The sequence below is a fragment of the Bidens hawaiensis genome, unplaced genomic scaffold, assembly GCF_021521415.1.
Source record: "Bidens hawaiensis isolate Kalapana, Puna unplaced genomic scaffold, B.hawaiensis_p1.1 tig00028763_1, whole genome shotgun sequence".
Lineage (NCBI taxonomy): Eukaryota > Viridiplantae > Streptophyta > Magnoliopsida > Asterales > Asteraceae > Bidens > Bidens hawaiensis.
The window spans coordinates 162,738-189,422 of NW_027494710.1; the positions used below are offsets into that span (position 1 = coordinate 162,738).

At 38.4% G+C, this 26,685-nt stretch overlaps 3 pseudogenes; all 3 read right to left on the reverse strand.

Annotated features, from left to right (window-relative positions):
- Window positions 1-6,341: 6,341 nt before the first annotated feature.
- LOC143577647 (SKP1-like protein 1B pseudogene) lies at window positions 6,342-6,832 on the reverse strand (annotated as a pseudogene).
- A 4,691-nt stretch (window positions 6,833-11,523) lies between these two features.
- Window positions 11,524-11,988, reverse strand: LOC143577635 (SKP1-like protein 1B pseudogene; annotated as a pseudogene).
- Window positions 11,989-15,035: 3,047 nt separating this feature from the next.
- On the reverse strand, window positions 15,036-15,413 carry LOC143577636 (SKP1-like protein 1B pseudogene; annotated as a pseudogene).
- Window positions 15,414-26,685: the final 11,272 nt, after the last annotated feature.

The following is a 26,685-nucleotide window of genomic DNA, read 5'->3' on the forward strand; positions in this document are numbered from 1 at the left end:
GCGCAAAACCAGCAGATATCACCGAATATACACCTAAGGGGCTGTTTGGAAAGGCTCTGAATCAGACCATTCAGATGTGAAATCTGAATCGCTCAGATCCAGAGTGTTTGTTTGAGATAATCACAACCTCTTAATGGCTCTATTCAGATCTTAATCGCTCAGATACAACATGTTCACTGAATGAGAAATCAGACCAAATTAACCCTAAAGTAATATACAAGGTTCGTTCATCCCTCCCAACCCTTAAACCTTATGCTATCACTCCTTCCCTCCCAAGTACAACTGCTATGGCGTTGCTACTCAATCGATTGTTACACCCTTCGAACACATCTTCTCCATCGATCCCATCTCAGGTAATTTTTTTTCTCCAATAACAATTTGCGAATTTTTTACTCAATCGATTGAAACTTGAATGTAAAATGTCTGTGTTTATTTTTTAACACGTATTAATTGGATTGATAGGATTGGTTCATAATTGTTAGAGAATAGGGATTGTTTTTAATCAAAATGGTGAAATAAATAGTGAAATAAAGTGGTATTGGTCATGTATGCTTGCGTTAATATTAGCTTCGGGTCAAATGGTTCAGGCTTGGGTCGGCTTTCAGGTTTAACAAAAGTGAAAAAAAAACCTAAACTATCAAAGAATTTTAAAACCCAAAGTGAAAGCTAGTTACATTAATCTTGACTGATTATTGGTCTGCTTATAATTGCAATTTAAGAATCCAAAATCAAATTTGGCTCGAACGCCTAATCTGATTCGTTTACGCGTATCTTTCTTCTGTCGTTTGTTAGACAAAAAAATGGTATTTTGATATTCTTATATATCATCCTGGTTTTACATCAGTTGATGTCTCAAGTTTGGATGGTCATAACATGTTGCTATGTATAATGATGGTTTGCATCAATTTGTGCTTTCAAATTATTGGTTTATATATTGCAAATGCTAATAATTGTTAACTGCTACTCTGATTGATTGTTGCAGAGGAAGTGATTTGGCAGATGATGCAAAATAAGCTAAAAATGTGAGAAATGGTTGGTGTCTCCTGTTGGATTATTAGTAGTGCCATTGGGATATAATTTAGGAGATGAAGTTGCTTTGGCATCTATCGATAGTAAGCTTCACTTTCCTTATATTAACTGAAACATGTGTTAATTTTCATGGACTCATAATTTGAGTTCTTTTGAAATAAAATGAACCAAAGTTCTTTCAATAATCTATCAAGACTTAGATAACAATTGAATTGGTATACAACTTAAAACAATAATAGCAGTATAGCACATCCAAGCATCATCCCTTGCAGTCCAACTATTACAACCGTCATATATTTTTGATTCATTCAATATCACATAATTGAAACTTTTACATGGTGCATAATTTTTTTATATATATGTTTAGCCATGTAACGAACCGAACGAACACAAACATGGCCTTTTTCATGTTCGTTCGTTAAGAAAGTAATGTGTTCACGAACGGTTCACAAACACTTACTGAACAAAGATAAACAAACGCAAATTTTTTGTTTATTTATATCTAACGGGCCAACTAAAAACTCGCTTATATACGAGTATGTAGTGTAAATATATGTATATATATGTGTATGTTGTATAAAAAATATATAATAATGCATATATATATAAGCGGACTGGACCGGAATCTTAAAAGGGCAAATGTCGTACCTGTAAATTGGACCATTAATAAAGGGCTGGTTCCGGCTCTACACGGGGTTGGAACATTATATCACGGGTTTGCGGGTTTTTGATATAGTTTTTAAGTTTTATTTTATTAATGTAACTATGTTTCGCGGGACGGTTTCACGGATGGGGTTCTTGGGTTTCGCGGGACGGTTTCATGGGTCGAATACATTTATTAATGTAACTGTGTTTTGTTAGAAAATTTCTACGGTTCAGATGAAGACCTCGGTTCGGGTTGCATGTATGAAGACATTGGTTCAGAATGAAGACGTTGGTTTAGTTGTTGTATATAACTTTCAATTTGAAACATATATATTTGTGGTACTGTGATTTTTTTTTTGTATATTTGAAACATTTTTGTATATTGTTTTCATTTTCATGTTTATATATTTGCGTATATTGGGTTTTGTATATTCGGTTTCAATGAAAATAGAAACAAAAAAAATCTGTTAGTTCATTTTGCATTAAATAGTTCAAAAGGGTATATTAGTCATTCTGCATGGCCATTCAGACGTCCAACCAAACAACACTTACTGGTTCAGGACTTATTGGCTCAGAGCCTCTTAATCATTCAGACCTCTTAATCATTCAGCACTTAATGGTTCAGCACTTGCCAAACAGCCCCAAAGTCCCCTTGTGCTTGTAGCTTTCCATCATCTAATTTTGTTAAATTCAAACATAAATAATAATCAAATTAATTAAATATACCCAAAATATGTTACCGGGGTGGGCCCAGGACCCCAACTTTTTTTAAAAATTTCGTAGAGATAATATGTTAAATTTTTTAAGGACCCCATGTAAATTCAATATACTTGGGTTTAAACACATGCATTTAAAATTTATGACTTATTTTTGTTAAAAGTTAAATTTTAATGTTTGATTGTAAAAATAATTTAGGTTTAAACACACGCTTTTAGAGTTTTAATGTTTAATTTTAATGTCAAAAGTTAAATATGTTAAGGCTAATTATTCAAGTGACCTAAGCTCGGTTAGCTCGAGCGAACCAGCACTCGCTTGTTGATTTAGAATCATGCCTCATGTGTTGTTATTAATTGGTTTATCACTTTCCTATTTATCATAAAACATCTTAAATGCCTGTAAACAAATTTACCAACTCATAAACAAATTTACCAAACAAAAAAGCAACAATTAGTAACATATTAATTATGATAAAAATAATAATATACAAAATTTCATCGTTAAATATCCGTGTAGGTAATTGCTCCCCTTAAGAACTCTATATGTGTTGTTGCTATCAACTACAAAAATAAGAGCTCGTAATTGTTATTAATAATACATCCATAATGAAATATGAATGAATCTACATGCATATTAGTCTACATATGGTGTTTGTAATCAAGAACATGGGTTGATCATTAATCAAATTTTTTAGCCAATGAATGAATCTACATGTATATCAGGGCCATCTCTCAAGGACGGCTGGGTGGTCGCACCGACCACCCAGTAGGCCCGAATTTTTTTTTAAAAAAAAATACATATATTATTTTTATGAAAAACACGTATATTTAATGTTTAAAACTAAATTACACAACCACTAGCTTGGTCTAGTGACAAAGGAGTATGACTTACAACTGAAAGATTATGGGTTATAATCTCACTTGAGATATGTTTAACTTTATTTTTTATTCATGCAAAAAGTTTTTTACACAACCAAAATCATAACCATGTAAGCCTATTTAAAAACTAAATTGTTTAAACCCAACAGAAACTTCATTTACTTAAAACCAACTTTTTCGTCTTTAGCACAAAAACTTTTTGCAATTCTCGGAGACTGCCCAGAGAAGCATGGGTTCTTTAATGGAGACCCAGTTTCGTTCGATCCCCACAAACAACATTTTGAGGAGGGCGTGGGTGGATTTATGAAGACCCGTACGACCATGGGAAGCCTAGGTTCTTTAATGGAGACCCAGTTTAGATCGATCCCCGCATACAACACTTTGGAGAGTGCATGGGTGGCTCTATGAAGAAAGATCGGGATCCTTGTAATCTCCGGTACGATCCTGAGGGTGTCCAGGTTTTTTCATAAGTGGGCTTTCGGGCGGGTGGGTTTTCCCCAGAACTGAAGATCACTTGAAAGCGCTTAAGAACTTCGTATGGCTAGGTTGGGCTAGCTGACTCTATCATTGGGTCACCCCATATGGAGTCTCTAGATAATTCTCAGTTTGTAGGTTGTTAAAAAAAGAGAGAGAAGAAACATTAAAAGCTGAACTTAAAGTTATAATAAAAATTACATTTCCTATCTAAAAACTTACGTGTTAAATAGAACTAAACGGGTGCTCGCACGATGCAGCGGGGTGCGTGCACAAACACAATCGAACGCTTAACCGGTTGCCTTACGCTCGTTATGTGGCACAATACACGCATTGATCGGTCGTGGCACGTGTAAACAATGTCATCCGCGTAACTAATGCCTGAATGCACGTAACCAGTGCCGAAAATCAAGAAGCAAAATTGAAATATACAAAAATTTCAATTAAATCATTCTTAAACCAACCTATTTTAAGCTGAATCACGTTCCAACATGACATTGTTCAAATCCGAATTGGTTATGAGTTGACCACTTTCAACCTGAAACATGTATCGACCCGAACCAAATTAATTTTTTTTTTGTATCGGCTCGTTCAGACTCTAATCCGGTCCGATACATGATCCGAGCTCACATGACCCGATCTATTGTTGGTCATTACCGGTATCACATAATATGTTAACATTTTAAAATAAAAAAGTACAACAATATCAAACTCAAATTAAAGAGAATAAAATGTTCGTTTTTATGGTATATTTTTTATAAAAAATATTACTGTGTGAAAAAGTTGTTGCCGTTAAAAAATCGTGGGGGAAGTTGGTTTAGAAGAAGGGGTAAATTTGTAACATTACAATAAGTTTACACAAATTGATTAAAGTTAAAAGACTATTTATTGTAAGTATCTTTTGAAAACTAAATTGTTTAACGTATGTTATGTTTGCAAAGACTATAATACCCCTATTTAAAGTTGTACTACATGCTTTATGAGATAAAACTATTAAAATGATGCTCTTAACTTTGTTCATCACTCATTCTTTATATATAACTAGCATGATGCCCGCACGATACAGCGGGGTATGTACGCAAACATGACATCGAACACATAACCGTGTTACCGTTTCAGTAAGTGCGTGACTTCACAACAGTATACGCGTAACCCGACGATAATATGCTCGTAATGCGGCATTGGAAGGTCAACTAGTGTACTGTGTCATTAAGCACGTCAAACGGCTGTACGCGCGCAATCAGGTGTCGGTGCACACGTAACACTACATTGAATGAGTCTTAACCAGCCACCGTTCCGCCTGACAATGTTATAACCCGAAATCCGTACTGATTTAACCCCTTTCGACCCGAACCCGTCCCGAGCCAAACCAAATTAACCTTTTGTGTATCGACCCATTCCGACCTTAACCTTTTAGACTCATGACCCGAACGACGAACCCGCCCTGCCCGTTTTTCCAATTCCTAATGATAATCACGTAACACATTAAGTTTTTAAAATGAAAAAAAAATATAGCAATACCATACTCAAAATATAGAGGAAAAAATACTCGTTTTTATGGTATAATGTTTTTTAAATAATATTAACGTGTGAAAAAGTTATAAACGTTTAAACGTCACGAGGGTCGTTAGTTTAAAATAAGAGGTATATATATAACTATTCTATAAATTAACAAAATGTAAGTAAAGTGTAAGGACCAAATTTGTAATTATTATTGAATAAATTAAAATCAATCGTATATTATTTTTGCTAAAAAACAAAATTGTCAAAAGACAAAATTGCCTCTAAAATATCTTAATTATATGCATTGTGGTTTGTACTTAAAGCAACAAGTTTGATACCTCTTAAAATTTAAGAAGTCCATTACTCATGTTTTATATATAGTATAGATATAGAAATATGAATTTTAAATCATGCCTCTTAAACCGTTCTCTGCTAGGGCAAAAACACCAAAATCACTATTTCAATAAACACGGTTGGACCCAAAATTCTGACTTTTAGTGAATTGTTTATCTAATCCCAATTCATCTAAAGAACTCAATGATCCATAATTGGAAAACAATGGGTCGTAGTGTAAGTATCAAATAATTTGTATATCTTTCATAAAAAATACACTTTCAACAATACATTTAAATTTTAAACAAGAGATATTTAAGGAAACGAGATAAAGATGAACAATAAAAGATACAAACAGATATCTAGGAATTTAGTAAAACAAATAAAGATACTGTCTAGACTCTAGCGCATGCATGGCATAATTCGATTAGCCGCTATAGAACCAGACCATATGACGTTAAAGAAATGTAATTAGGGTATACGTGGCATCATTGGATGTTGGATTTTGATTATTAATGAATTTATTTAAATCCCTATTTTGTGTACAGATTTCTTCAAAAAAATGCAATATACCACTATATTTGGATCGAGAATATATAGACTGATCATACTATCACCATAATATTATAGTGGTTATACAAATAATAAAGTAAGAAAATATATCAATATCAAATCAAACTAATCTCCAAATAAGTAGCCAATTTGCATAAACCAAAACACCAATGCCAAGTAAACATTACAACTAATAACGAATAATAATCAACTAATAATAATAATAATCTTTACTCAAATGCCCATGCATTCTCCTTTCGAAGTTCTGCTTCTTCCTCAGGGGTGAAGTCATTCTTGATGTTGAAAATCTTGCGAACCTCTTCAGGACTTCTGCCCTTCATCATGTCAGCCACCGATTGACAGGTCAGGTCGAGTAAGCCATTGATGTCGAGATAGTTTGCAGCCAGAATCAGATCAAAAAGAGTGTCTTGATCAACTGATTTAACAAATTCAGAATCAAACGATTTCAGATCCTCTTCGTTGTTGTTCTCCATTGGTACTTCCAGTACATGATGCTTCTTACAGTACTCGATAACCTTGGACAAGATCTTGCTGGTGACGTTAGGGAGTGGGATGCCAGAGCCAGCACAGTCATCTTCGATCATGTGCTTGATTGTTTGTGATTGCAACGCCACCACTTCTTCAACCTCGAAGGTTTCTCCGTCCGAACTCCTCAACACGATGGTCTTTTGCGATGACATCTTTTGTTGTTAGCACTTAGGGTTGTGAATTGTGAATGAGAAACGAGAGAGGGATAGAAGGGGTTTATATAGGTTGGGATGGCGGTGCTTTACCGAATATATCGGCTAACCATTCGGTATCCTAATTCAAGTGTAAATCAAATTATTATTTTTAGTTTGACCTTTATAGTTTTAACTTGTTGCATGGGGGTCCATTGAGTTAATTAGTTAATAACTGAAACATTTAAATAAGTTTGTGTATTACTCTTTCAAATTAAGTGTTCTTGTTTTAAATTTTAAATCAACATACCTTGCGATTGAATGCTTGTTTAATTGATTGGTTAAATCTAGTTTTTAAAGGGACTACTTTACTCTTTCAAAAAGTTATTTATAATTGCTTATTATAACTATAGGATTTAAATTATTGATTTGATTCTTTCTTAGGGTCATAAAGTATTGTATAGTAGTCTCCATGACCGAATTTATGATCTGATTCAGTGGTTCGACCCATCCTTAGTTTTTCCTCCGTCTCGTGTACTACCCTCTTTGGCAATACTGACAAAATTTTACTTCAGCCCAACTCATAAATCCAATCCAACTATACTTATTCTAAAGTCCACACCCCAAATTAACATGTTTTATTCTTCCAACAATTATTAACAAGATGGGAATATCTCATATAATAGTAACCAACATTCAAAAGTGTTCCAATTTGGTCACTAATGCATAATTTTCTTAAATCGGGTCACTAAATCTTCAAATCGAGTCTCACCTATTTTTTTGTTTGTCAAGAAAGAAATGGAGGATAAGATGTGGGGGTCGGAATTTCCAATATATGTAGTTATATTTTTAAAAAATTAAAAAACGTTAATTATAATAAAATTCAAAAATAAAATATAAAATTCACGTCGCCACTCAACGTTAACATAAAAAAAAGATAAAAACATTTCTTATGTGAAACAAAAAATAAAAACGTTAAAAAAAACATGTTAAAACCTTTAATTTAATAAAATATGAAAGTTGAGTGACCTAATTGGAACACTTTTTAAAGTTGAGTGATCTAATTGAAACACTTTTGAAACTTGGTTACTATTCTAACAAGATTTTATTGAAGCTTTGTTTCCTTTTCTTTTTATTTCTTAGCCCCGAGATAGTAAAAACAATGTATTTTACAAGCGTATAAAGTGCATATATGATATAACTGAGAATTGATATGCAATAAAAGGTATAAAAATGCACATGTTAATATCATAGTTAGAGGTGCACAAAAAACCTGAACCCGGAACCGGTTTTTTTATCCCTAGGTTTTTAATACTCGAGCCCGTACACGACCCTATGTGTGGGGTACGGATAGAGTATGCATTTTAGTACAAAAACCCGTACCCGAACCGGACCCGATTTGCACCCGGTAATACCCGAAAACTCGAAACGATTCCATACCCGGAACCGGGTTTTTCCAATACCCGACACCGGGTTTTTCAAATACCCGATCTATACCCGAAATTACCTGAAAAATAACTAGAAAATACCCGAAAAATATAAAATGTGAACCCCTAAACAATTCCAATCTATACCCGGAAAAAACCCAAAAAAACCCCAAAAATATGGTTTTTTAATACTCGGAAATAGAGTATTCAAATGCCCGGTTCTATACCCGACCCGAACCCGATACAAAGGGTATGGTTTTTAGAGGCAATACCTGGACCCAAACCCGAACCGGATTTGCTAATACCCGATTTTTCAATACCCGAACCCGATACATAGGGTATGGTTTTTAGAGGCAATACATGGACCCAAACCCGACCCGGATTTGCTAATACCCGATTTTTCAATACCCGAACCCGATTCTATACCCGAACCTAGGTTTTTCTAATACCCAATTTGTGCACCTCTAATCATAGCATTGCCTGCCACGAATATCTACGCGTCGAGAAAAGGTGTCGCATACTCGCATCGTAAACCATAGTAACTAGTTTTATACCCGTCCGGTGGACGGGCATTTCAATGTCATAACATAAGTTTTTTTTTCTTTGTATTCTAAACATATCCGAATCATTGCATTTATTAGGGCGCGTTCGTTTCACAGAATTCGTGAGAATTCAAAGGAATTGGAATTAAAATCTCATGACATGGCGTGTTCGTTTCGTTGGAATTGGAATCTTATTTCCATTTTGGTGTGTTCGGTTGACAAGGAATGGAATTGGAATTGGAATTGGAATTGGAATTCAATTCCTTCAAATTCCTTTAAACAAAGGGATTCTAAATCCTTCCATCATGTGAAGGAATTCAAGTAAATTTGATGGAATTTTCAATTGGGCGACTAACATGGTCGCGTTCGGGTGTGTTCACATTCAGGTCGACGCTCCGAGTCTTAGCGCTTTCAGCTCAGTGCTCCGGGCCGAGTCGCGTTTGGGTCAACGCCCCGGGTCAGCTCGCATTCGGTTCTGCGCCCCGCGTCAGTTTGTGTTCGGTTTGACGCCAGGATCAGTTCGGCTCAACCCAACCCAGTCCGCCGACGCCCCGGCCATTTTATGGACCAAAACGAAACAAATAATAGAAACCGAAATGAAACGAAACCGAACTAACCAAAATGAAACAGAAAAAAAACATAAACCGAACAAATAAAACTAACCAAAATAAAAGTTAAACCGAACCGAGTAAACCGACTAAAATGAAACCAAAAAAGGGAAACGAACAAAACGAAACAAAAAACTAAACCCGAACGGAAATGAAACAAAAAAAACGACATAAACGAACCAAAAAAACCGAAACGGGCCGAAACCAAAAAAACTTAACAAAATAAGCAAAAAAACGAACTTGAACCAAACAGAAACCGAAAAAACAACATAAACGAATCAAAAAAACCAAAACGGGCCGAAACCAAAAAAATGAACAAAATAAGCAAAAAAAAACGAACTTGAACCAAACAGAAACTGAAAAAAAACGAACCAGAAACACGAAATGGGCCGAAACCCAAAAATTGAACAAAATAAGCAAAAAAAAACGAACTTGAACTTAACAGAAACAAAAAAAAACAACATAACCGAACCAAAAAAACCGAAACGAGCCGAAACCCAAGAAACTGAGCAAACACAAAACGAAAAAATTGAACAAAATAAGCAAAAAAAAAAGAACTTGAACCAAACAGAAATAGAAAAAAACAACTTAAACGAACCAAAAAACCGAAACGGGCCGAAATCTCAAAAAACTGAACAAAAAAAAGAAAAAAAAGGAACTCGAAGAAAACAGAAAACGAAAAACCAAACTAAACGAACCAAAAAAATCAAAACCGAGCCGGAACAAACCCAATAAACTAACCAACTGAAGCAAAAAAAAAGAACCAAAATGAAAATGGAAAATATAACGAAACAAAAAAAAAACGAAACCGGGTCGGGTCGGGTGGAAGCGGTTCGGATCACCAGCGGGCCGGATAGTCCAAAAACGTTGTGGGTCGTCGGTAGAGAGGGTCAAAGTGATTGCCTCCAACTCATTGGCCAACCAAACACGTTAGATGGAATTGGGATTCCAATTCCAGCATATTCCATTCCTATGGGAATGTTTAAATTCCAATTCTAATTCCTATGCAAATTCCAATTCAAATTCCATTCTATTCCGTGAAACGAACGCGCTCTAAGTATTTATATTGTAATAGATACATTCAATCTAATCATATATATAAATCTAATATTCTCTATTTTACATTGTTGCATAGAATAAATACAGTGACTGAAACATGTCAAGAAATTATGAAAGAGCATACAAGCAAACTAAACTTAAATCAACATAAGCAAAACAGACGATAGCACACCTGATTGGCTAAATTGTAGAAATATTGTGCACCATTAAACTGATTTGTAGAAGGAGCACACCTTTTAATCTTTTGACTGACATAGTCTTCCCTAAGTTATGCAGTCTCTAGGGTAAATATTGTACCCCACCTACAAGACTTCAAGGGCCTTTGTCCTGTCCTGATCTCAATGAAATCTGAAATTCATAGTAAACAATAGTAATATCTGATGTCAATCCATGAAACAAGCAATCTGGTTGTTGAGGAGTCTGATTGGTAACGTATGTGGGACTAGTCTAAAAGCCGAAATAAGAGTTCAAAGAGTAAACAAGGCCCAAAACACTGGATTCACATTTTTTAGCAATACCGTCGGCTGAAAAATTGTGATTTTTTGTGTTGTTGATCTACGCCTAATTCATTGAAAGAACAACACATGAGTCAATAGATCCATTAATTATTTTATAACAATGGGCCATAGTTTAAAGAATCAAATAACTTAATATATCAAAACATATACATCCAAGAATACAATTACAAATTTACAATTGAATTAGAGATATTAAAGAAAAGGAGATAAAGAAAAACAATAAAAGGTATAAGCTAGCAATTATTTACCATATCAAATTGATATATGTGATATTTTGGAATTAGGGTTTCCGTCAATACCAACCTCTAATTGCCGACGTATCTAATTATTATCAGTTCAGTTTTGATTATTATAAATTTCTATATTGTCAATTAATTTCTTCAAACCAAGAAGAAAAATTGTAATTACGACTATATTTGGATCATAGAATAAACTCATAGCATTCACTTAATAAGAGGTGACACAAAAGAAACAATTCAACCTAATAAGTACCAATATATATCCGAATAACCCCAATAACAATTAAACATATATGACTACTAACAATAATCAGGATCTTTATGACTCAAATGCCCATGCATGCTCCTGGCGAGCCGCAGCTTCTTCCTCGGGTGTGTAATCATTCATGATGTTAAATTTCTCACGAATCTTTTCGACAGTCTTGGCGTCGCTGATCATCTCACCCACTGTTTTACAGGTCAGGTCGAGTAAGCCTTTGATGTCGAGATAATTTGCAGCCAGAATTAGGTCAAAAAGAGTGTCTTGATCCACTCTAACAAATACTGAATCAAACGATTTTAAATCCTCGTCGTCGTCGGTGGTCGAAGGGTCCATGTGCTTTTAACAATACTCGATAACCTTGGACAAGATCTTGCTGGTGACATTAGGGAGAGGAATTACGGAACCGGCACAGTCATCTTTGATCATGTGTTTGATAGTTTACGATTGCAACGCCACCGCTTCTTCAACCTCGAAGGTTTCTCCGTCCGAACTCTTCAACACGATGGTCTTTTGCGATGACATCCTTTGTTGTGTAACACTTTTAGGGTTGTGAATGAATTGTGAAATTGTGAATGAGAACGAGAGAGGGGTGGAATGGGTTTATATAGGTTGGGATGGCGGTGTAAATCAAATACTCTTTTTCACTTTACCCTCTTATATTATTAATTTGTTGCACCGTAGTCACTGTAGTTTTTTTTTACTTGTTTCGGTTGTTACGATTTGCAAGCCATTATTCAATAAATCAATTTTTTTAAAGCCATCCTTTCCTTTCCTTTCACTTTTACATGATGATCTATCAAAGATATTAAAAATTGTTCTTAAATATATAATTTTAAAATAAAAAAAGTAGATCTCTGGAGTAGCTAAATTCTACATTAATGCCCTTAAACGGGTGTCCCAGCGACTATAAAGCAATAGCAAGGAGTATTATCCCTCACCAAAAGGATAGGAATTCAAGCCTTGAAATCGTCGTTCAAATAACAAATATATTATCTAATTAGTTTTTATCCCTTCTATTACAGGGTTATTTTATATTATTTGTTATTAATATTTATATATTTTGTTGGATATTAATTTTACTTATTATAAAGAAGTTTATAATATACTTAGGGATTGATAATGAAAATGTTTCACAAATAAATGTGATACTATAACCCGGTTTAAAAGCTATCTAAAATTGGTGAGACTCATGACCCGCTTAAATTTTTTTAATATAGAATTGTGACTTAATTATAAATAATTTAATAAAAAATTGATATTAATTTTTAGTATATCCCTATTTAATAGGATTTTCATATTAAATATTTGATAAGATTAATTTTTAATATAATGAGATGTTATAACCCGTTTAAAGGCTATCTGGGTTAGGTAAGACCCATATCCATGAATTCGGGTCAAATGCATTAGAAGCCTTTATTTAAGAATAAAATAATCTGGTTGCTTAAAAGAATTTAAGAGCTTTCGTTTATATATTTTTTTAAGATATAACCCTTTATCCCTATCGTCTTTTATATTGTTAGTTACAATGTGATTGTTGGTTAAAAGATCATATAGATTATAGTTTAAATAGGTTATCAACTTAGGTTTACATGGAAACTGAGTAAACCAATTAACCCATGACAACCCCTCAACTAGTTTGGCACATGCTTAGATAATTGGTTTATACGGGTTAGCCTCGGAGTACAAGTACTTTGTCACACCCTAAATCACGGCTTAGGCATATGACACATATGTTGGTACCACAATTGTAAATAAATCGGAGCTACGTTTAATAACGGAAGACTTTATATAATTGTGGGTTTAAAGTGTAATATTACAAAAGACGGGATTATAAAATACCCGTTTTAAGTTATAACAAAAGCATTAATTGTTTTTAATTACAAACCATCATTTTAATATTTTAAGTTTATACAAAAATAGATCCGAGCCATCGGATATCTTTTGAGCACTTCGTTCCTCCAAGCGCTAACTTTGGTCACCTGCAAAATGTAAGAAAATACGTCAGCAACGAATGCTAGTGAATGTGCTGACGCTAAAATATTTTTCTTTACTTAATTATCCCTCGGGACTACGTAGGTCCCGACCTAACATGGCTTAGGAATAATCAAGTTAAAACATACAATTTATAAACTCAAGTCTCTATACTCGGTTCCCCCAGCGAAACACCGCAGCGTTCGACTAGTTGAGTGCTTATACGTATACATAAGGTCATACTCCCCGTAGGCGAGGGTAATTGTGACCAGGTGTGGTGTGCCCACCACATATGAAAGGATCCAGACAAACGTACACTATAGCCTGAGGCCAGTATTTATACCCTTGTTTATAAATGTTTTAGAGACACTTAGTCTCATGTAAAGTTTTTCATATAACACGTTTAACTCATTTGAAAAACAAGTTTGTAAAAGTGGGAAGTATTCACCTTTTGATTGGATCGGCTTCAATCACCGTTCGAGGGTCTTTCCCGTTGCTATCTCGCACCTATAGTACGAGTATAACCAATTGTTAGTCGGATGTACAATCCGGCTTAAGACCTTTAGTCTTATTTTATAAATTTTACCTCGATGAACCTTTAGTTCAAAATCTCTTTTAATTTAAAACCTTTAGTTTAAAAGTAATTTATAAACCTTTAGTTTAATTACATAAACCCGACGTTTCTTCTTCTCTAAGAAACGTATTCTTTTCTTTATTATTTAAGAATAGTTATTATTACTTAAATAATATTTTCATAACAAAGAATATATATATATATATGTATATATATATCAATATTCATAATCGTATCTTTTGTTCTTTTCTTTGTTATGTTTACTTTTCTTTTATCGAGGTATCGAGTATAACCTCGACTTAAGGTTTAAGCCTTTATAATATTTTATTATTATTTTCATTGGCGTTATACATACGCCTACCTTTGTTGGCTTATGAAAACCCTAATAATTTGAGCAGCACTCCAACGCCGCTTCACTTTCCTTTCCTTCTCGTTCAACCCTTCTTCTTGTTTTCCTTTCCTCGTCACGCCAAACGACAAACTCCAAAACTTCACCACTTGTTTACACGCCTTACGAGATTCACCATCTTAACATCGAGATATATCAAACACCTTCTTGGTCGATTAGTCGGTGGAGAGTGGCACGAACTTCGAGGAAACGAACACGGAAATCAAGAAATTATGGCACGAACTTCGAGACCGATCGAGGGTATGGTTTGTATAGTTTAGAGAGATGTTAGAGAGAGAGTGATATACTGAGTTTGGTGTGAGGAAGGCATGAACCCCTAGCCTTCTACTTATAGGCAAAATTTGGAGCCCATCGCGGTACACGACGGCCTCTTTGGCAAGCCCGTCGCGTATCGCGACGTAGGCTTGGACAGTCACCATGTAGACCTGCCACGTGGCGACATGTGGCATACGTTGTGCCGCGTGGCGACACGTAGCGATCCGACTGCCACGTGGTAACACATAGTGCCACCGGTTGCCACGTGGCACACGTGTCACAAACTGTCAGACCACGTCATCGCGTATGCCACGTCATCACGATACGCGATGATGTTGGTTCAATGGCGATAGCGTATCACTATTGACTTCTTCTAGAACCCTTTGACCAAGCCCTTGTAGTTTCCTTTCGAAGTTCTGCTTCTTCCTGGGAGTTAAAGTCATTCTTGATGTTGAAAATCTTGCGATTCTCTTCAGGAATTTTGCCCTTCATCATCTCAGCCGCCGTCTGACACATCAGGTCGAGTAAGCCTTTGACTTCGAGATAGTTTGCTGCCACTATTAGATCAAAAAGAGTGTATGTATCCACTTTAACATATTCTAAATCAAACGATTTCAGATCGTTTTCGTTGGTATATGGTTCCAAATGCTTTTTACAGTACTCGATAACCATTGCCAAGATCTTGCTGGTGACGTTAGGGAGTGGGATGCCAGAGCCGGTACAGTCATCTTCGATCATGTGTTTGATTGTTTATGATTCCAACGCCACCGCTTCTTCAACCTCAAAGGTTTCGCCGTCAGAACTCTTTAATACGATGGTCTTTTGCGACGACGTTAGGGAGTGGGATGCCAGAGCCGGTACAGTCATCTTCGATCATGTGTTTGATTGTTTGTGATTCCAACGCCACCGCTTCTTCAACCTCGAAGGTTTCGCCGTCAGAACTCTTTAATACGATGGTCTTTTGCGACGACGACATGGTGCTTTAAGGTTGTGTGAATTGTGAATGAGAAACTTGAGAGAGGATGAAGGGGTTTATATAAGATGGGATGGCGGTGATCTGCCGGAAATATCGGCTAACCATTCGGTAACCTTATTTCAAATGTAAATCAAACTTATTTTGTTTCACTTTACACACTTATTGTTTTAGTTTATTGCATCGGTGTACTTCTATTTTTATTATCCAATCAATCGAATTTTTGAACAAAGAACTTCTTAAAAAGTATCTTTACTAAAAGTACTACTAATCAATATTAGGATCTTGGCCATCGTGATTTACAACAACATTCTTTGAAAGTATTGAAAAACTTCTTGAATATTAAATCTATAATCTATCTATAATATATATAAACGAAAACATAACAATCTTACGTGTCGCAGTATGGTCGCTTCCACCCTTTTTTGGAGTCACCAAATTTGCTTAATTTTTAAATATAGACTTCTCATGCATTTGACCCGAATTCACGAGTATGGATCTTATCAAACCCATATATTTCTTAAACGGGTTATAACATCTCATTAAATTAAAAATCCTATAAAGTAGAGATTTGCTAAAAATTAATATCTAATTTATTTAAAAATATATATATTATTTATAATTAAAAAACCAATTTTAAAGTAAAAAAAATAAACGGGTCTTGGGTCTCATCAAACACATATAGCTTTTAAACCGGGTTATAGCATCTCATTTATTTGTATAACAATTTATCATCAAACCATAAGTATATTATTAACTTTCATACAATAAAAAAATAAATGTTCAAAAAATAAATAAATATCAGAAACAAATAATATAAAAACAACTCCTTTAATACGGGGAATAAAAACTAGTTACAAATATAGGTCCCTAACATAACAAATGGATATTTGATTTGTGGATAGTTGCTACATCAATCTGCCCGGTTGAGTTCTTGATCGCCGCCATAGCTATAGAGAGATGATTAAATTACACTTTGTCTTCTCTGGCTTGTGTCGTATCTGTAAAGTTATGAAAAACTTGTGAAAGAGGTCTGATATCGAGGTCTAGCTTTTAATTACCCTACAAATCTGCAATTAGTCATCGATCCCTCATCGATATGTATATGCATATACCTCGGATAATATTAGCATAAGATGTTTTAGGAAGAAATGGATCTTTACCAAAGTTATGAAGTATCTTTTATACATAAAAATAAAAAATAAAAAAAAAACTAAAATTCTTGTTTTTTTTTACTTTCAATAGTTAGATAATAATTTCTTTAAAATTTATCAATGAAAACTCAACCAACCAACCTATAACCTATTGAAACTAGTGGAGGTGCATGCACGGGGATGGGGGATGGTCAATCGGTTAATAGCATTGTGGTTAGTGCACTAATATAGCTCAAGTTACATTATAAGTGAGTAAATATATTCTTTTTGGTTGTCCCCGTGAGTAACTTGGCGTTAAATTGTTGCTCACATAGAGCATTCCTAGGTGTATCGATGTTTTGCGTGTGGAGAAGACGTCACGTTAGCTCGCGCTGAGATGTAGTGAGCATTCCTTCTATTTCTAGCCACACAATGGTTCAATCTCGTGCAGCTTCCTTAATGTTACCACTCTTTTCTGGACCCATTATTCTTATTTTCTTGTTAGGATTACGTATATTATTTACTATATTTTTATGTTATTATTTAATAGCTAATATTTGGTATATCATTATTTTTATACGTATTAAGTCCGACTCCAATGTTTTTGTTCAATTTTTGCCAACGGACTTCTTTTTCATCTACTTCAAATCCGATCTGGATGTCTTAACTATGCGGTTTAAAGAGCAAACCAGGCTTCTTGTAGCCCTTAAAACACCAAAATCGATCACTATTTATAGAGAAACAGTACTGGTGTTGGACCCAAAACTCATTTTTAGTATCTAAGAGCATTCACAATAAGGAATTCAAAAAACACTAAAAAATATGCCTAATCACCCGGCACATCATAAAAACACCATCCTTTAAAAATGCCCAAAACCTACACAATACGGAATCCTAAAAACACAAAATAAAAAAACATTGTCACATCATCACCACCTTCTACCTTATAATTTTTAATTCAAGACCCAACTTCCCCATCTAGGCCCACCACATGCAAAAATGTATTGTTTATGATAGTTTTTTTTTTTTTTGAAAAACTCCACTAAAAAATGCTTGATAAAAACTACATCCACAATAAGAAAAAATGAGTGACGTGGACAAACACCCATTAACACTTCATAAAAATACCTTATTGGAGATTATCTAAACGCTATTGTTGAAAGAACATCACATGGGCCCATGCTAGGTGGTAGAGGTGCACACATTACCCGGTTAAACGGTTTTTAACCAGTTTGTACCCGAAATTCTAATTGGTCCAATCCTAACTAGTTACTAACCGATTCTAACCGTCGGTTAGTAACCGGTTTATATTATTGATTTCAAAGCCGGCGGTTATTAACCGGTTCGGGTTTAACCGGTCAAAACCGGTTAGTAACCGACCCGAAAAGCCGGTATAACCGGTTAATTCCCGCAAAAAAAAATGATTAGCATGTTAACTGGTTAATGGTTAACCGGTTAACCAATTTTTGCACCTCTTCTAGGTAGAGGTGCACAAAAAACCCGAACCCGGAACCATCAATAATGGTTTATGTGGGAGAGACAATTTATGCATCATTAATGGGTACTAGCAGTGACAGATTTACTTGAAGTTCAGGGCCTAGGCTATGATATTTCTTCCAAGCCCAATTCAGAGTCCCTGTTGACTTATATATGTTTCTCAAAGTCCGATCTTGGCAAAATATTGGTAATGGGTGGTTTTATTTTAATTTGATTGAGGGTTTGAGCTAAACACCAACTCCTTCCTAATTTTTGATTGAAGGTTTTGTAAGATCATTTTGAGATTGAGTTTTTAAACAGTTTATTGACTTGTTGGTTGCCGTGATTTAGCTCATAATAAACAGATTTTTAACTCTTGTAAAAAACTAAAATAAAAAAGATATTCGTGATTGTAAACACATTTTTAATTATCGCTTTTCAAAAAAGCCAATATTTTTTTATAATTACAAACTCAATCCCAAATATGTTCTAAATATGCAATGTAGTATCGGCTATTTTTTAATGACTATTTAGTTTGATTGAGGGTTTAAGCTAAGCACCAATTAGTGTATCACACTTTTTTTTAAAAAAAATCGAGTATAATAGCATGTGTGCATTCTTTTAATATTAAGGGTGGCTTTTTTGCAACAACTTAATGTCAATTTTTTTTTACCTGACCGCTCTGACACTACCCGTTCTAACCCACTGATTAATAATTCTACATCCGATTAATAATTCTAGATCCACCACTGGATATTGTGTAAAGTGTCAAATAAGTTCTTTAGCTTTTATTCTTTCATTGAAAGATATATAACATCCATGAAGACAATTAAATAAGAGATATATATACAAGGTGAAGAGGTAGGTCCCAGCAGAGCCCAGTTGGACCCGCAAGACTCACCTTGAAGAGGGACGTCTGCGCAAGGACCAACTGCTTCCGCAGGACCCACCATGCTCAGAGATGAAGACCTTACGCGCAGTACGCCAGCTGTTCCCGCAGGGAAAGCCTCCCAATGGTGAAGTACCCCGCTTGTTCCCGCAGCTGCGGATACAAGCCATCAGGGAAGGCTACCCGCACTAATAGCAAGGCTACACGCACAAGGCACTAACTCTTGATACTTCAGTAATGTCACCTGAAGGAATGAGCAAGGCGGGAATACTCCCGCCCAAATTAGCCAGTCCGTATGCTTTTGGAAGATCTTTTGTACTATACCTGCCAAGGTATGGGCAAAATAGACGATCTGACCAAAACAGCCCATGAACCAATCACAGGGTGACAGCTCACCGACAACAGTATGAGGAGGAGCACCCTCTAGTACTGTTTGTCACTATTAGCCGCTGCCTACTCACCAACCCTCACTGTGGGACGTGCGTAGCCTACAGTTGGTGGAACAGTGCATAGCCGGCAGTAAAGGAACAGTATACAGCCGGCCTTGTCACTATCGGCCGCAGCCTATCCACCAACCAGCATGGCTTGTGCGTAACCCACTGTTGGTAGAACAGGAATACTATTCAGCCGGCTGTACCTTCTTGGAAACCTACCTTCGGTTATAAATACTCCAACACCTTGGAATGGTAAGGACATTATCTGATATCTCATTATCTTATCTTCTCTAGCAATCTCTTAATATACACTTATATTCAGAGCAATCTAGTCTAATTCTCACGCCGGAGGGTGGTCACAAGGAGGAACCCCCCCCCCCCTCTCAGTGACGAGCTTACGGTGTCTGTTTTGAAGGTCACCTGAAGAACAACTTTCTTTGCTGGACCTCATCCTCGTGGGAAACATCTATTTAACCCCCAGATTATCCGTAATCTGCCCGGGGTCGATTAGTGTTTCTTCATTGGCGCCATCCGTGCATAAAAGCTAGAACTAATTCTTAGTTTTTTCAAAATTTCTGAAGAAATGGTTAACGTTACTCCGGTCCCAAAGCCAGTAAGTGACCAAGAAACCCCGGTAACCACAACCCCAGCAACTGGGGGGAACACCGGCGGTTATACAAATTTTACGAACACTACCCCGGTTACCCAAGCCGGGACAAGTGCAGTAAACAATATTTCACTGGGGTTCACTGATGCCCAGTTGGAGAAACGGACGAGGGTCCCTCGCCAAACACTCGATCAAGTTAAGGCGTGGACCGAAGCACGTCAGAAAGAGTTCCAAGCTGAGTTGGATGAACGCTTGCGTTCACTTCAACAGGCTGACGAATTCGGCAGTACTCGCCAACATCTCAACATGAACAGTGAGTGCGAGTACTCGGACGATGAGCGGGAAGAATCCGATACCGACGCAAACCCTCGCCATAAGGCAAAAGGGAAGCGTAAGGAAACGGACTTCCAACCGACAAGGAATTTTGGAGAAACCTTTAAACCAATGAACGCGGGGAGAAACCCACGTGACTTCTCTAAAATCTTTAGACCAACTGCTGCAAATGCAGGAAAGTCCAAGTTTGCAAGGGACATTGCGGAAGCAATCGCCCCGAGAAGTGCCAAACAAATGTCCAACATCGGCACTTATGATGGTCTATCCGACCCAGACGACCACTTGAACAGATTCATTGCGGGGGCAACCGTCAGTAACTGGACGGAACCCACGTGGTGTTATATGTTCCAGATGACTCTGGTTGGAGCGGCCAGGGCATGGTTCGATCGTTTACCGGTCCACCATATCTATGATTGGGCGGACTTTCAGAACAAGTTCAGCCAACACTTCAGCCAACAGAGGAAATATACTGAAGAACAGTGGACGATCCTCAACTGCGTTAGAGAGGAGGATGAATCTTTACTAGACTTCATCACTCGTTTCAACTCCAAAAAGCTGAGTCTGGGCAACATAAGTGAAGATCTTGTTCGCGCCGCTTTCATCCAGGGCGCCGAATACCCAGAGCTTATCCGCACATTGACGGGTAAGGACGGCATGCCATCCACATGGGATGCCATCATGACGGCGGCCAAGCGCTTTGCCGAGACAGAGAAGCAACTGGGTAGGGATCTTCCCCAGAGTACACACCTCTACACGCAGAGGACCAGAGAAAACAATGTTCGGATCGCCCGGCAGAACAAAAAGAGGAAGCTAGGTATTTGGCAGTCAAGGGTAAACTTTGACACCTCATCCAGCTCTCGCCCTCTTGTTGGCGGAAGGGATAACACACACCCTTCAAGCCGAAAACACCGGTGGACGCCACTCACCAAAAGCTTCACGGAGATATTTGCCACCGAAAAACTACCATGGCCAAAAGCTCTAATGATCCGGCAGCGACCTAATGCGGATCAAAGAAAATCCTGTGACTTCCACGGGACAAAGGGTCATAGTACGGAGGAGTGTACATCCTTGAAGGATATTGTTGAAACATTCGTCAAGGATGGAAGACTTGCACACCTTGTGGCATCAATCAAGAAGGGAGGAAGGAATGATAACCGGTACAGAGGCAACGGACGAAAGCCCGTTGACATCAGCATCAACATGGTTCATGGCAACATCAGAGGAAGAAAAAGGCGATCGACAGAACCATGCGCGTGGAAGGAAGCTGAAGTGCGCTTCCCGCAAGTGCCAGGAGGACCCAGCAAAGAAGGCCCTATCGTCATCAAAAGCCAGCTGGGGCACTACATCACTTCTCGCACTCTTGCTGACAACGGCGCCTCGTCAACGGTGATGTACAGGCAGTTCTTCGACAAGCTAGATGACGAAGACAAGGAACGCCTGGAAACGGTCTACGCCTCGATGGAAGGGTTCGACGGCAGCACAAACACCCCCCTGGGTATCCTATCTTTCCCCGTCACTCTTACGGACGGGAATCACTCACGCACAGAAGATGTGGATTTTGTCGTGATGAGGAAGCCACACCACACATACGACATTCTCTTCGGAAGAGACGGGATGGCAAGATTCAACGCCGTGGTATCTTCAGTCCACGGCATGATGGGATGGCCAACAGCTGAGGGTGTAGCGATGATCACCGGCATTCCTCAGGTATGCATCGCATCTGTCTCATCTAAACCCAAACCAAAGATGGCTAAACCAACCATCACCGAACCGGAAAAATGGGCCTTCAATGGCAAATACCCTGACCAGACCGTTACCATTGGCCCAACAGTCGTTGATCCCACGCGCACCTTACTCAAACGCTTACTACAGAAAAACGCTGACATCTTCGCGTGGACACCAGCTGACATGACTGGCGTACCCCGAAGTAAGGCAGAGCATAAGCTCAAGTGCGACCCGGCTGTTACGCCAGTCGTACAAAAGCGCAGAGTAATGGGGCCAGAACAAACTAACGCGTGTAGAACCCAAGTCAAAGAACTCCTTGACGCAGGCATCGTACGCGTTAGCAGATATCAAACATGGGTTGCAAATCCCGTTATGGTACCGAAGAATAACAAACAATGGCGCATGTGCATTGATTTCAAGGACTTAAACAAAGCATGCCCCAAAGATTGTTATCCGTTACCCGAAATTGATCTTAAGGTGGATTCGTTAGCACCGTTTCGCCTTAAATGCTTCCTGGATGCGTATAAAGGGTACCATCAAATCCACATGGCCGTTGATGATCAGGACAAAACCGCTTTTCGGACGCCCGATGGCACATTTTGTTATCAAATGATGCCATTTGGACTTAAGAATGCCGGGTCCACATACCAACGCCTGATGGACAACCAGTTTCATGCCCAAATTGGGAGGAACTTGGAAGTCTACATGGATGACTTGGTCATCAAAAGCCCTGACGCAGAAGCGATGTTGAAAGACATCGAAGAAACTTTCAACACGCTCAAGAAGATAAACATGAAGCTCAACCCGAGCAAGTGTGCCTTTGGAATGGAAGAAGGGAAGTTCTTGGGGGTCATCGTCACTAAAGATGGCTTCAGAGCGAACCCTGAAAAGGTCGAAGCCATTATCAAAATGGAATCACCTACTACCATCAAACAGGCTCAGACACTGAATGGACGACTAGTCGCACTTAATCGCTTTTTGGCAAACCACGCGGATAAGTCGTTTCCTTTCGTGTCAACGTTGAGAAACTGTTTAAAGAAAACGCACTTCCGCTGGACACCAGAAGCGGAAGCAGCTTTTCAGGAGATTCGGTCACGCTTGATCGAACTCCCAACGCTCACAGCACCAAAAGCGGGGGAGTAGTTAATCCTATACATTTCCGCAACAGATAGAGCAACCGGAGCGGTCCTGCTAGTTGAACGGAAAGGCATCCAGATGCCAATCTATTATGTCAGCCGTATTTTAACAGACGTAGAAACCCGGTACTCTACCCTCGAAAAATTAGTCTTAGCACTTATACACGCTTCACGCAGGTTAAGACGATATTTCCAGGGCCACCCAATCACCATTCTCTCCAACTTCAAACTTGCAAACGTTCTACGCAAACCCGAGTTATCGGGACGCCTAGCCAAATGGGCAATTGAGTTGGGGGAATACGCGATAAAGTATAAGCCAAGACCAACCATAAAAGGCCAGGTTTTGGCCGATTTTATTGCGGAAGTGCCTGCATCGCGGGAAAAAGAGTGCCTGGAAGAGGCTCAACCCTCTCCAGCACAGGACATCAATGATGTCTGGCGACTCTACACTGATGGAGCAGCCAGTAACGAGGGTTCAGGCGCAGGGCTGAAACTAACCAACCCAGCAGGCCAAGAATACACTTACGCTATTCGACTGGATTTTCCAAGTACGAATAACGAAGCCGAGTATGAAGCATTCTTGGCCGGGCTGAGAATTGCGCGTAAGATGGGAGTGAAACACTTGGAAGCCCACGTGGATTCCATGTTAGTAGCCAACCAAATCAACGGGACGTACATGGCCGTGAACGACACAATGGCCCTGTACCTCGCACAAGCAAAAACCCTTATGCGCGATTTTAACGATTGCAAAGTCATACACGTCAAGCGTAGTGAAAACAAATCTGCGGATGCGTTAAGCAAGCTTGCATCATTAGCCTTCACCCACTTGGGAAAGGACATCCGCATTGAACTCCTCGAGGCACCTTCAGTCCCGCACAAGGAAATTTGTGTCATCCAAACCGGCACAGAAACGTGGATGACACCAATAATAAATTACCTTGCGGCAGGTACACTACCAGAGTCAAAAACACAGGCAAGAAAACTACGCTGTAAAGCACTGAATTATCAACTCATCGATGACATCCTTTACAGACGTAACTTTCTTGGCCCACTCTTAAGATGTGTGGACAACCAAGATGCTGACTACCTCCTAAGGGAAGTACACGAAGGCATCTGTAGAGTACACGCAGGTCCACGCGCTGTTGTAGCTAAGCTAAACAACGCGGGATACTTTTGGCCGGGGATGCATACGGATGCGCTGGCATACATCAGAAAGTGCAGGTCTTGTCAGCTCTACGCACCCAACACGCATCGCCCGAAGAATGAACTTGTTCCAGTCACCTCTTCATGGCTATTTCAGAAGTGGGCCATCGATGTGACAGGCCCATTTCCTACAGCAGCAGGAAATATTCAGTTCCTAGTGGTAGCCATCGACTACTTCACCAAGTGGATAGAAGCAAAACCCTTAGCCCAAACAACCGCGAAACATATCAAAAAATTTATTTGGGAATTTATTATTTGTCGTTTTGGACTTCCACAGAATTTGGTAAGCGATAACGGCACCAACTTTGCTGACAAGAAGCTACAAAAGTGGCTGGAAGAACTTCAAATCACCCACACTTTTACCTCAGTGGCGCACCCGCAGGGTAATGGTGAGGTAGAAAGAGCAAATAAGAGCATCGTCGAAGGCATAAAGAAAAGACTCTTGGAACACAGATCCGGCTGGGTGGACGAGCTTCCGCACGTCCTTTGGGCAAACAGAACGCTGAAAAAGGCCAGTACGGGAGAAACCCCGTTCAGTCTCACTTATGGCACTGAAGCCATGGTCCCGGTCGAAATTGGTTTACCCTCACCAAGGGTCTTGATTCAGCCAGAAGACAATAATGCGGAAAGACGGTTAGACCTTATGCTAACCGAGGAACGCAGAGACTTAGCCGCAGCGCGTGAAGAGAACTACAAGCGACAAATGCAAAAGTACTACAACACGCGGGTAAAACTCTGCAACTTCAATGTAGGAGACTACATACTGCGTAACAACGAGGCTTCGAACCAACAACGCCCAGGAAAACTGGCCCCGGTCTGGGAAGGGCCATACATTATCAAAGAAGTTCTGGGAAAGGGCGCGTACCGGCTCGAAAGGCTCGATGGCACTCCCATCCCAAGAACATGGAATGGAGCTCAATTACGCAAATGTTACATGTAGATCAATTCCAAACTTGTAAAGAAAAGGCCTAGAGCCACTTCTAATGGAAATGATTCTCCTTTCACAATGTGTTGATAGCCTTACCTTTATACTTATGAACTTCCCACACTGATGTGCCGGTATTCACCGCATAAATATGGGAAGAAGTAAGTCGTTACGTGTGGAAGGCGGCAAAACCCGCATAAACACATAAAACGGTAAAAATTTCAAAAGAAAAGATAAGGAAAACCTCCACGCAGGTCAGATGTAGGCAAAGTTTAGCCATCCTACTAAGTGCAAGTGACGGTCTTACCCGCACAATCACGAACGAGGAAGCAAAACTTCAACCTATTATCTACCACATTCAAAGGTTAACTTATTCTAAACACTTAGAAAATTTCAAAGGAAAAGATGAGGAAAACTTCCACGCAGGTCAGATATAAGTAAAGTTAAGCCATCTAAGTGTAAGTGACGGTTATACCCGCACAATCATGAAAGAGGAAGCGAAACATAAACTTGTAATCTGCCACGTTAAAAAGTTAACTTATCTAAGTACTAAAGAAATTGCTAAGTTAAATCAAAACATGCGTAAAATAAACAAGGCAAGGAATTAGCACATATTCTTTATTCCATCAAAATTCAAATATTACAAAGATTGCTGGGTGCATACCCGCATACAAAAGAAGCTATACAAAAATAAAAATCTACTCTAATGGTGGAAAGGGATCTTCAAGATCAAGCTTTAGGACCACTTCCACTTAGACCCGCACCATCAGTAGAGCGTGGCGGTTCAAGGAAAGCTTTAAGGATAGCTAGCCCATCATCAGCAGCAGCAACTTCGTTCACCTTCTCCACCATCGGATGCGGGAAGGCGGCATACTGGTTCACTGCTTGGTCATAAACAGCTTCAGTATCCACATCATACAAAGGGAAGTTGGAAGGCGGGATGCCTTTCTCAACGAACCCTAGACCAAGCAGGAAGCCGGCCTTTTCCCCATCCTCATGAGAAGCGTTGAGGGCTGCGCTCATGGCATCGTCGTATGATGTGTCCGTGAAGACTCGATGCACAACCTACAAGAAAAAATACAAGTGTCAGAACCTTTTCTATGTACAAAGAAAAGTGTAAAGATATGAAATTACGCATACCTGAGACAACGCTTCTCGAAGAAGCCATTCCTTGGT